This window comes from Coptis chinensis, chromosome 6, assembly GCF_015680905.1.
Source record: "Coptis chinensis isolate HL-2020 chromosome 6, ASM1568090v1, whole genome shotgun sequence".
Lineage (NCBI taxonomy): Eukaryota > Viridiplantae > Streptophyta > Magnoliopsida > Ranunculales > Ranunculaceae > Coptis > Coptis chinensis.
Genome location: NC_141461.1, coordinates 61,636,827 through 61,646,358, shown reverse-complemented (window position 1 = coordinate 61,646,358; position 9,532 = coordinate 61,636,827).

Here is a 9,532-nt window from a genome sequence, read left to right as displayed (position 1 = left end):
GGACTTAGTCCAATCTTGCTACATCGTGCCTCTATAGTTTTTTTTGTTTAAGCCTTAATTCTAGTTTTACGAAATGAAAATTCCAGATTATGAGTTATGGAGAATCTCTAGATTATGGCTTTTCTTTTTTAAAAAAAATAAAAAAGATGGAGAGATTGGTGCGTTGACTACCATTTCGCAGGAGCTGGTAGTGCATAGATTACCCAACACATGCAGGTACAAAGAAAAGGATGGGAAGGTTTTAAGGAGGGGGAGAAAACTCTCCATTTACTTTCCAGTAAGCACCTCACCTAGATCAACTAATTGGGAGCAATTATCATGTGTGGGGTGATGTCCAAGAGAGAGAGAGCACTCTCTTAATTGAAAGAAAACACAAAAGAATGAATTGAGGAGTTTAATTTGCACGGTGGATGTTTTGAAACTAACGTTCAATTGCCGCGGGAATTCCGGATTTGCTTTCAATTTGTCAGTAATCATTTACCCAAAGTAGATTTATGTATATGCATGATTGATGTTCTATTAATTACTTTGTTTGTTGGTGAGTAATTCATCTTTTCCTATATACCTATTTTAGTGTATGACTAGATGCTTTTAGAACTTATAAATTTGAGTGGTTTGTTGTTGTTAATTGATTCTTTTGTTTATATGAATTCTGTTGGATTTCTATGTATTCAATTGGTGTGTATTCAATGAACTTTGATGAATTGAAAAGTTAAAAGTACATATATTAGTGCTGGTTTAATATGTAAATGCCTACCATTCTTGTACGTGGGTTTGGATTGAAGCTTTAGTTTACCAACAGTCTTTTACCTGATTTGAAGCCAAAATTAAGTAGATTTGTAGTAAAGTTTAAGCTTGAACTAAATGTGGATATGGAAGTCCCACAAGTCTTCTTTAGAACGCAAAAAGTCCCATTGCATTTCGTTTTGTTTAGAAAGATTAGATATACTTGGATTCCTACACATTAAGATTACCATATTATCTAAATGCCCTTTTTTTTGGTGGTTCAATATTCTGCTCCATCAAAGAGTGCCACTCTTTTGTTTAGTTTACTTTGACTAAATGTACATTTGTTTGGACGACTTTTATGCTTTCTACATCAATTCCTGCTTTTATCTGTTTATGCTATTGTTTTGCTTAAATTACTAATTTTGCTTAAGGTGCCTATCTTGGAATGACTGGAAAATGATTTCTTCACCTGCTGATGCTCTTTATATTGGTCTCGGGACTCATCATGTGCCATCTGGGAAGTTGGTTTCGTTGAGGGAAGCTCTTCAATCTCTTACCTTGTATGTATTGAATCAGCTTTCAGTTCATGACATGATATTTGTTTTCGTAAGTTATACTTTAATTGGTAAAGAAACTAAGTTTCGTATTTACGTATGATTATTCATTATATGCGACTTTTGCAAAGTATAGTTGATGTGCATGTCAATTATTTTTGCCATGATGCTTGACTGATTCTTAATGTGTTTGTGAAATTGAACATGAAAATATCGGATTTTGGTCCTCTCCCTTCCCATGGTATTATGCAAATCTTTGCTAAATAAAAGTTTTTATGTTCCAACGAGTTTACTCAGTTGCATTAGTTTGGTCATGTTGGGGGAGTTTTAATGGATTGCCTTCTAGGTCCTGATATTAGTTACATGTTCTGTCAATTGATACATGTGAAAGTTTACTTCACAATTTAAAGATTTTAAACATTTGGGAGTCTTTTCCTCTTCAGTAAAATTATTGCCAGCCTCTTGATTGTGATTTTGGTTTGTATATCCATTGTCGAAATAGTTATGATGACCCGCACAACGATGTCGAGACACTACTCGGAGACCATAATCACACCTGAATCAGAGTCCCAACTGAAGTTGTTATTGCCTCGGATAGTTTCATAATTCAGCCCGGATTCGGTCTAGTGGAGCTTTTAATATTCTATCCCTGCAAGAGGACTAGATCCTGGTGTTCTTAATCGCAGAAGCATTAAAGCATACAACTCGTTTTAGTACTCTAGTGGTTGGAGCAACTAGAATGTAAGGTTGTTTCTCCATAATCCATTCTTGTATATGTTTGTGGTGATAATCTAAACCACGTATGTCTTTCCTATGTTATTTCTAGCAGAGGAACAATTGCTGGTCTTTCCTTGGGATCATGGCTGAGTAATTTGAAGGCGAAAGTATATGCTATTATATAGTTATGTCTGCCAAGTTTGTAATTGAGAAAGCACTTTGATATTGAGATCTTGGTCATACAAGTTCATGCGTTCTCTGTTTGTGATGACCCCGATTACTTCTATAAATATGTTCGAGGTCTACTTGATGGACTGAACACAGGTGTTAGCTCACACGATATTGTTGACATTCAAGATGTAAGTATCATTGACTTGCGTGTTCTATTTTGCTAAATGTGTGAAGACTGAAGAAAGGTTTTTGTTTCATGACTTTTATCTACTTTCCTTTTTCTTTGCAGGCAAAGGGTCTGGTATGCCATGAACACCATTAAGGAGCTCGAATTTGTAAAAGAAATTGTTGCAGCAACAGGGATTATTCTTGACCCAGTCTATAGGTGCACTCTGTTAACTTGTTTGAGTTGTTACCTTTTGTCTTAGTGTTTTAGTTACCATTTACTAAGATCAACATGAGCTCCCACTAAATTTTGGTCAGTGTTTGAAAATCTGTTTCATGATCTGTGTGACTTGTGTCACAATTACTAACCTGGCTTTCATCAGAAATCAAGATAGTTAACCTTAGGTTTTAAGGTAGAAGGATCATGAACTCTATTATACAGTCCTCATTAGATATGCACATTATGCCTACTGTTAACCGGTCCTTACCACTTGTCAGTGCATTAAAACATATAATCAAACACGCCAAAATCTAAATTAATAATTTGTTTTATATCTAAACTTGTTATTTTTCATTTTTTTTCAATTGTGAATTATAAACTAGTTTGGGGTTATTTGGGGTTTAGGGTTTAGGGTTCAGGGTTTACAAATTTCGTACCAATATATTTCACTCAATTATTTGAAATAATAATTTGTTTTATATCTAAACTTGTTAGTTTTTATTTTCTTTTTCAAATTGTGAATCATAAACTAGTTTGAGGGTTTAGGGTTTAGGGTTTACAAATTTCGTACCAACATATTTCACTCAATTATTCGAAATAATAATTTGTTTTATATCTAAACTTGTTATTTTCCATTTTCTTTTTCAAATTGTGAATCATAAACTAGTTTGGGGTTTGTGGTTTGGGATTTGGGGTTTAGGGTTTACAAATTTCATACCGACATAAAAAAAATTTAATTTCAAACATATTTCACTCAATTATTCGAAATATATCAAAATTTCAAATATCTCTACATAGAATACTCAAATTTCTCATTTACACCTTAATTATTTTTTCATACTCAATCAAATACTCAAGTTTCTCATTTACTCCTTACTATTTTCATACTCAATCAAAACCCAATCAAAATCTTAAATGGAACACGAAGATGAAAAAGAAGTATTTGAGGTAATGTTTGAGGTACAACAACAAATTAGAGAAGGAGAAAATAGAAGAAATGTTGAAGGTGAAGAACAACTAATAGAAAGTGAAGAAGTGGCAAAAAATGTTGAAGGTGAAGGTGAAGAAGTTGAAGAAATAGAAGATGCAATTAGTCGAGCAAATGAGATGCCGAGAAATCATCGACGACAAAAACAACCAAACCTAAATAATGAGGTAACACTTGATTAGAATGAATACAAAATACTTGATTGATTGAATGAATGAATGAATCTACAAGAGAGCATTGATTAGAATGAACACAAAACACTTGATTGATTGAATGAATGAATGAATGCAAAACACTTGAATGAATGGATCAACAACATTTAGAACCCGAGCCCAAACGATACCTCTGGGTCGTTTGGGGACTCTAGCAACCAACATGGTTGGGTCGTTTGGACCCTCTATGGAACTACATCACTGGGTCGTTTAGGGACCCTATTGGCCGATGTGGTTGGGTAGTTTGGACTAATTTTAGTGAGAAGTTCATTTTTTTTTGTGACTTTGAAATCCCTCATTACACAAATTATTTTAAACTCTTGTTTTATTTTATATGTAGGATCCTTTGCCGCGATCTGAGAACCGATCCTCTGCAAACTCGAATGACGTGGATTGTTAACCAATTTTAAGTGATATAATAGAAATATTTACTACGGAAGAGGTATGATGGAGTAGGCATTGATTTCATTTTTTTATATTTTCTAAATGTAATTTTATTAGTGTATTAATAATAGTTGTTGTTTTTTATGTGTCTAGGTCTTTCATACACGTAGCGAGGCGATTGGTTGGGCAATCACTAGAGGAAAAACAAGTTAATGTGGTTGTGGTAATTGAAAAGTCGGAGTATGCTAAGGGAAACCGAGTAGCAAGATTGAATTTGGCTTGCGAGTGCTCGGGTGTGTATCGGTCACACAAGAAGGAAGACGAAGGGAGGGCTAATAAAAGAAAGTCGGGAACCAAGAAATCGGGATGTCCATTTACGTTAAAAGGTGTTTTCCAACGCGGCACTGTCAATAGTTGGAAAATAGAAATTAAAAATGGTATTCATAACCATGTATTGGCGAAGACCCTTGAAGGACATGCATTTGCTACTCGTCTGACCGTTCTAGAGTTCGAGTACTTGTCAGAGATGAGTAAGTGTGGAATAAAGCCTAAACAAATTTTGAATTCCATCAAGAATAGGTATCATGAAAACATATCTAGTATATCCCAAGTCTACACTGCAAGGCAGAAGGTGAGGAGATTGGATATGAATGGTCTTACACAATTGCAGAGATTACGTGAGTTGTTAGCAAAAGAACATTATTTTGAGGAGTTGAGAAAGGATGAGAATATCGAGGAGATAACGGGGTTGTTATGGGCCCATCCAGAAGGTGTTAAGTTGGCTTGAACTTTTCCAACAGTTTCATGTTAGACGCTACCTACAAAACTAACATGTATCGGTCGCCTTTCGTACAGTTTGTTGGGGTGAGTTCAATGTGAAAATTTTTCACTATGTGTCAGGTGCTGCTTCAGTCTAAAATAACAGTTGACTATGAGTGGGCCTTGTGTTAGTTTAGTGGCTTGCTTCATGACAGAAGCCCATCCGTGATCGTGTCTGACAGGGACTTGGCCCTGATAAGTGCCGCTGATAAAGTTTTCCCTAACGCACATAAGCATCTATGTAGATGGCATATCACTACGTGCATCCTTTCAAAATGTTACGATATTTTTCCAAGCACAGAACTTGTAGAGAAGGCCCATTTCTCGTGGAACACTGTAGTCAAATCGAAGACAGAGGTTATTTTCTAGCGTAGATGGGATGCTTTGATAAAATATTACATGGTTAAGTACTCCAATTTTGTTAGTTATTTGCAAGACTTGGTTTCCTCACAGGGATCGATACATATGTTGTTGGACTAACCAACACATTCACTTTGCATTGGGAATACAATGTCCAATAGAGTTGAAGGGTCTCATGCTCAGGTGAAGCGTGTACTAGGAAATGCAAGCTATCATGATTTTTTGAGTATGTTTAGCTTAATCCACCCGATTATAGAGATCCAGATGTCTGAGATTAGAGCTACCTTCGAGAGGAGTATGATTGTAACTCAGGACCACCACCAGATTCCTTTGTTTCGTGAACTCAGAGGCCTTGTCTCATGCAAATGTTTGGACTTTCTATTTGAATAAATAAATACCCGCGTAAAATGTGTTAAAGATGGAGAGATCAGGTGTTGGTGTTATTTGCGCATGAGCCATGGACTTCCATGTGCTCATTAATTAATTAAGTTTGAAGAGGAAGAGCGGCCCATCCCTTTGACTGCTATCGACCCCTTTTGGAAAATATTGTCTGCTTCTCCCAATGTGTCAGTGGGTGTTGGTCCCGATGTTAGACCTTCGATCGACTTGTTCATGAAAATGTTTGCAATGGTTTCTGAAGAAGAGCAGAGGGTTATGATTAGGAAGCTTATGGAGATTGTCGTACCATAAAGTACATGGCTAGTACCGCCTCGTAAGGAAGCAAAAACCAAAGGTCAGCCGAAAGGTAACTGCAAGAGAAAGCTTCCAACTGGAGATGAGAACTCTTCAAAACAAGATCCATCTCATTTTGAACATTCTCAATGTGACCATGAGGAGTGGGTCTCATCACAACAAAACATTATGCCCACCCAAAACACCCACACCACACCAAGAAATAAGCCTTCTCCAAAAACACCAACCCAAAACACCCACACCACACCAAGAAATAAGCCTTCTCCAAAAACACCAACCCAAAACACCCACACCACACCAAGAAAGAAGCCTTCTCTAAAAACAACCATCCAAAACACCCACAACACACCAAGAAAGAATGCTTCTACAAAAACACCAAAAACAACCACACCAAGAAATAAGACTTCTCCAAAAACAACCACACCACGAAATGTGAAAGATGGGGTAGAGTTTGGAAAGACGAGGGGTCCTAAAGATTATGGGGATATTCTTGAAGAAATGTACAAATACATTGTTAGAGTCAATGACCCTGTTGGCGATGTCAACTGTGGTTATAGAGCTTTGTGCATTGCATTAGGAAGAAGTCAAGAAGATTGGCCGCAGATGAGAAAAGACTTATACCAAGAGCTTATTAACCACCTCCCCCTTTATTGTACTTTGTACAATCAAAATGAGTTTGTTTATATGAAGAAAACAATCCCACATGAAGAAAGTTACGAACACTTAAATAAGTGGATGAGCATGCCCTTTATTGGATACTTATTTGCTTCAAGATTTAATGTTGTCCTCCTGCATTTAGGAAGTCATCAGTGCTTCCTTATCATGCCGCTAAGAACCCAAGAAAATCCTGAGAGAGTGAAAAATGTGTTGGGTAGCGTATATGTTGGTGGAAATCATTTTGTCAATGTTGAACTTGTTGAAGACTGTCCGGTTTCTCCAGTAATGTGCCAATGGCTTAGAGCTTGATATGATATTGCTGAAAGTTTGAATTTGGCATTCACAGCAAGGCAATTGCAATTTATGGCATTGAACATTCCCAATCTAATATGGGAAGACGAGCCTGTTGAAGACCCAACAGTACATGTTATCGACTAAGTTGTTCATATGTTGTCGATATGATATTTTGATATAATTTGTAAATTTATTTTGACATGTTATTTTGATGTAATTTGGAACAAGTGTAATTTGATTTGATTTTTATGTTATTTAGAAATAATGTTTGGGCTTTTATTTGATTTGATTTGGAAATCGAGTGATCGACTAAGTTGATTCAGACGGCAATCGAGTGATCGATTAAGTTGATTCGGACGACAATCGAGTGATCGACTAAGTTGTACAATATTATCAATATAATATTTTGATGTAATTTGGAATAAGTGTAATTTGATTTGATTTGATTTGATTTTACCCCAAATGACATGGTGAAGTCGTTTGACCTTTGAACCAAATGATCTGAATTGGTCGTTTGACCTTTGAACCAAACAATCTGAGCTGGTTGTTTGAGACAGAGTTTTCTGTTTCTTCATGAAATGATTTGAGTTGGTCGTTTGACCTTTGAACCAAACGATCTGAGATGGTCATTTGAGACAGAGTTCTCTATTTTTTCTTGAAATGATCTGAGCTGGTCGTTTGGGAATTCAAAGGAACGATGTGGCTGGGTCGTTTGAGCATTCCGTTTGGACAAAAAATATTTAGAATTTCATTTTGTTTTTACAACACTTTCATATCCAAAAAACAAACAAATTCAACTTTCAAAACATCAAATTAATATACCAAACATCAAATTCATATACATCAAATTCAATTCGAATACATCAAATTCCACTTCAAACCATCAAATTTGATTCCAACACATCAAAATCATTTCCACATCAAATTCAAATCGAATACATCAAATTCCACTTCAAAATACATCAAATTCAAAAATAAATAAATTACATCAAAATCGGAAGCCGCATTCAAAAATCAATTATGATAACTGTACCGTCCACCACTGTACTTGCACCTAGTCAAGTTGTACACCGCTTCCTTGAACGAGGACCTTGCTTTTTCGGGAATATTATTCCCACCCAATTGCAATTGAGTCAGACCTCTTTCTAGCAATTGACTCGTTTCATCGATGACGTTGTTCTATCGAAATAAGAATGCAAAACAATTATTAATTACCGTTTTAAAAGACTATAACCAAAACACAATTAGAAAATCACAATACTCACAATCGGTGCACAAGTGGGAAGTGTCTGCAGGGAGAAATGAATAGGAAGCTGCTCGGGATTTACCAATCGAATGTGAGAATGCCTTACATACCACTCCATGTAGTTTGGATGACACTCCCATGGATAAGTACAGATGGGTCCTCGACTGTTGAATTGGATCACGTGATTCTGCCACGACTCCCAATATACAGGCCCAACAGTTGTCAATGTCAATTTCACTTCATACCTGCGTCTGGCTACAGTCCTGGTCATATAATTTGGTGTTGGGTTGCTGCGGGTATAAACTGCACATGACCCTTGCAACGTCATAAATATCCACAACGTCAAAAAAGCAAATCACTCTCTCAAAAAAGGCAATGTCATCGACTGGGTGTATAGCTCTGACATTATCGTATGGACTCCAATCAACCTTAAAAAAATAAAATATGTCATTGATCACATACTCAAATAATCAATTACTAAAAAAAAAATTGAAACAAACTGAAATACTTACATTGAACACCATCATATCATCAATTATCGCTCGATAATACTGCAATGTATGACATGGGTTCTCATAGTGCACAGCGCTAACTGTGTGTCTAAGAACACGCAACCTAGCCAACTTATACTCCAAGTTTGGGATTAGCTTGAATAATGGGAAGTACTCATAGATCCACACCTAGATATATACACACACAGTTAACATACAAATAGAATAATATAAATTAACATTAAAAAGAATCTACAAAATATTTAAGTTTTACATGTAGAAGAGTCAGGAAGCCCGAAACACCTTTCACCTTCGCATACGTGGCAGTCCCAAGTCCTCTATATAGACAGGCCAAAATTGCTACACCCCACGCATACTCACCGATCTCACTGAATTTTAGCAATAGCCTCAAATAATAAACAGGCACTCCAGTCCTAGACTTGTAGGTGAAGATGGTACATCCAAAGCAAAATAGTAGATAAGCTCTTACAGCCCGCTATACCTCCACCAAAGTCGACACCTTCCCCTTTACATTCCTATCTTTATCCTTATCGCGCACCTTCCTAGCAAACTAACTCCGCAGGAATTCCAGCCTTACCTTTGAAATGAATCGCCTCGCGTCCATCTCCGCTTTAATCACAGGCAGCACGGTGTAGGAGACTCTCTGATTGTTCATGGGTTAACTCCATGTTCCCTCGCACTGCTCTGCCTCTAATCGCGATGCCTAGGATTTGGGAGACATCATCCAAAGTCACAGTCATCTCTCCAAATGGCATATGGAAGGTGTTGGTCTCTGGATGCCACTTTTCCACAAACGTAGAGACCAATGCCG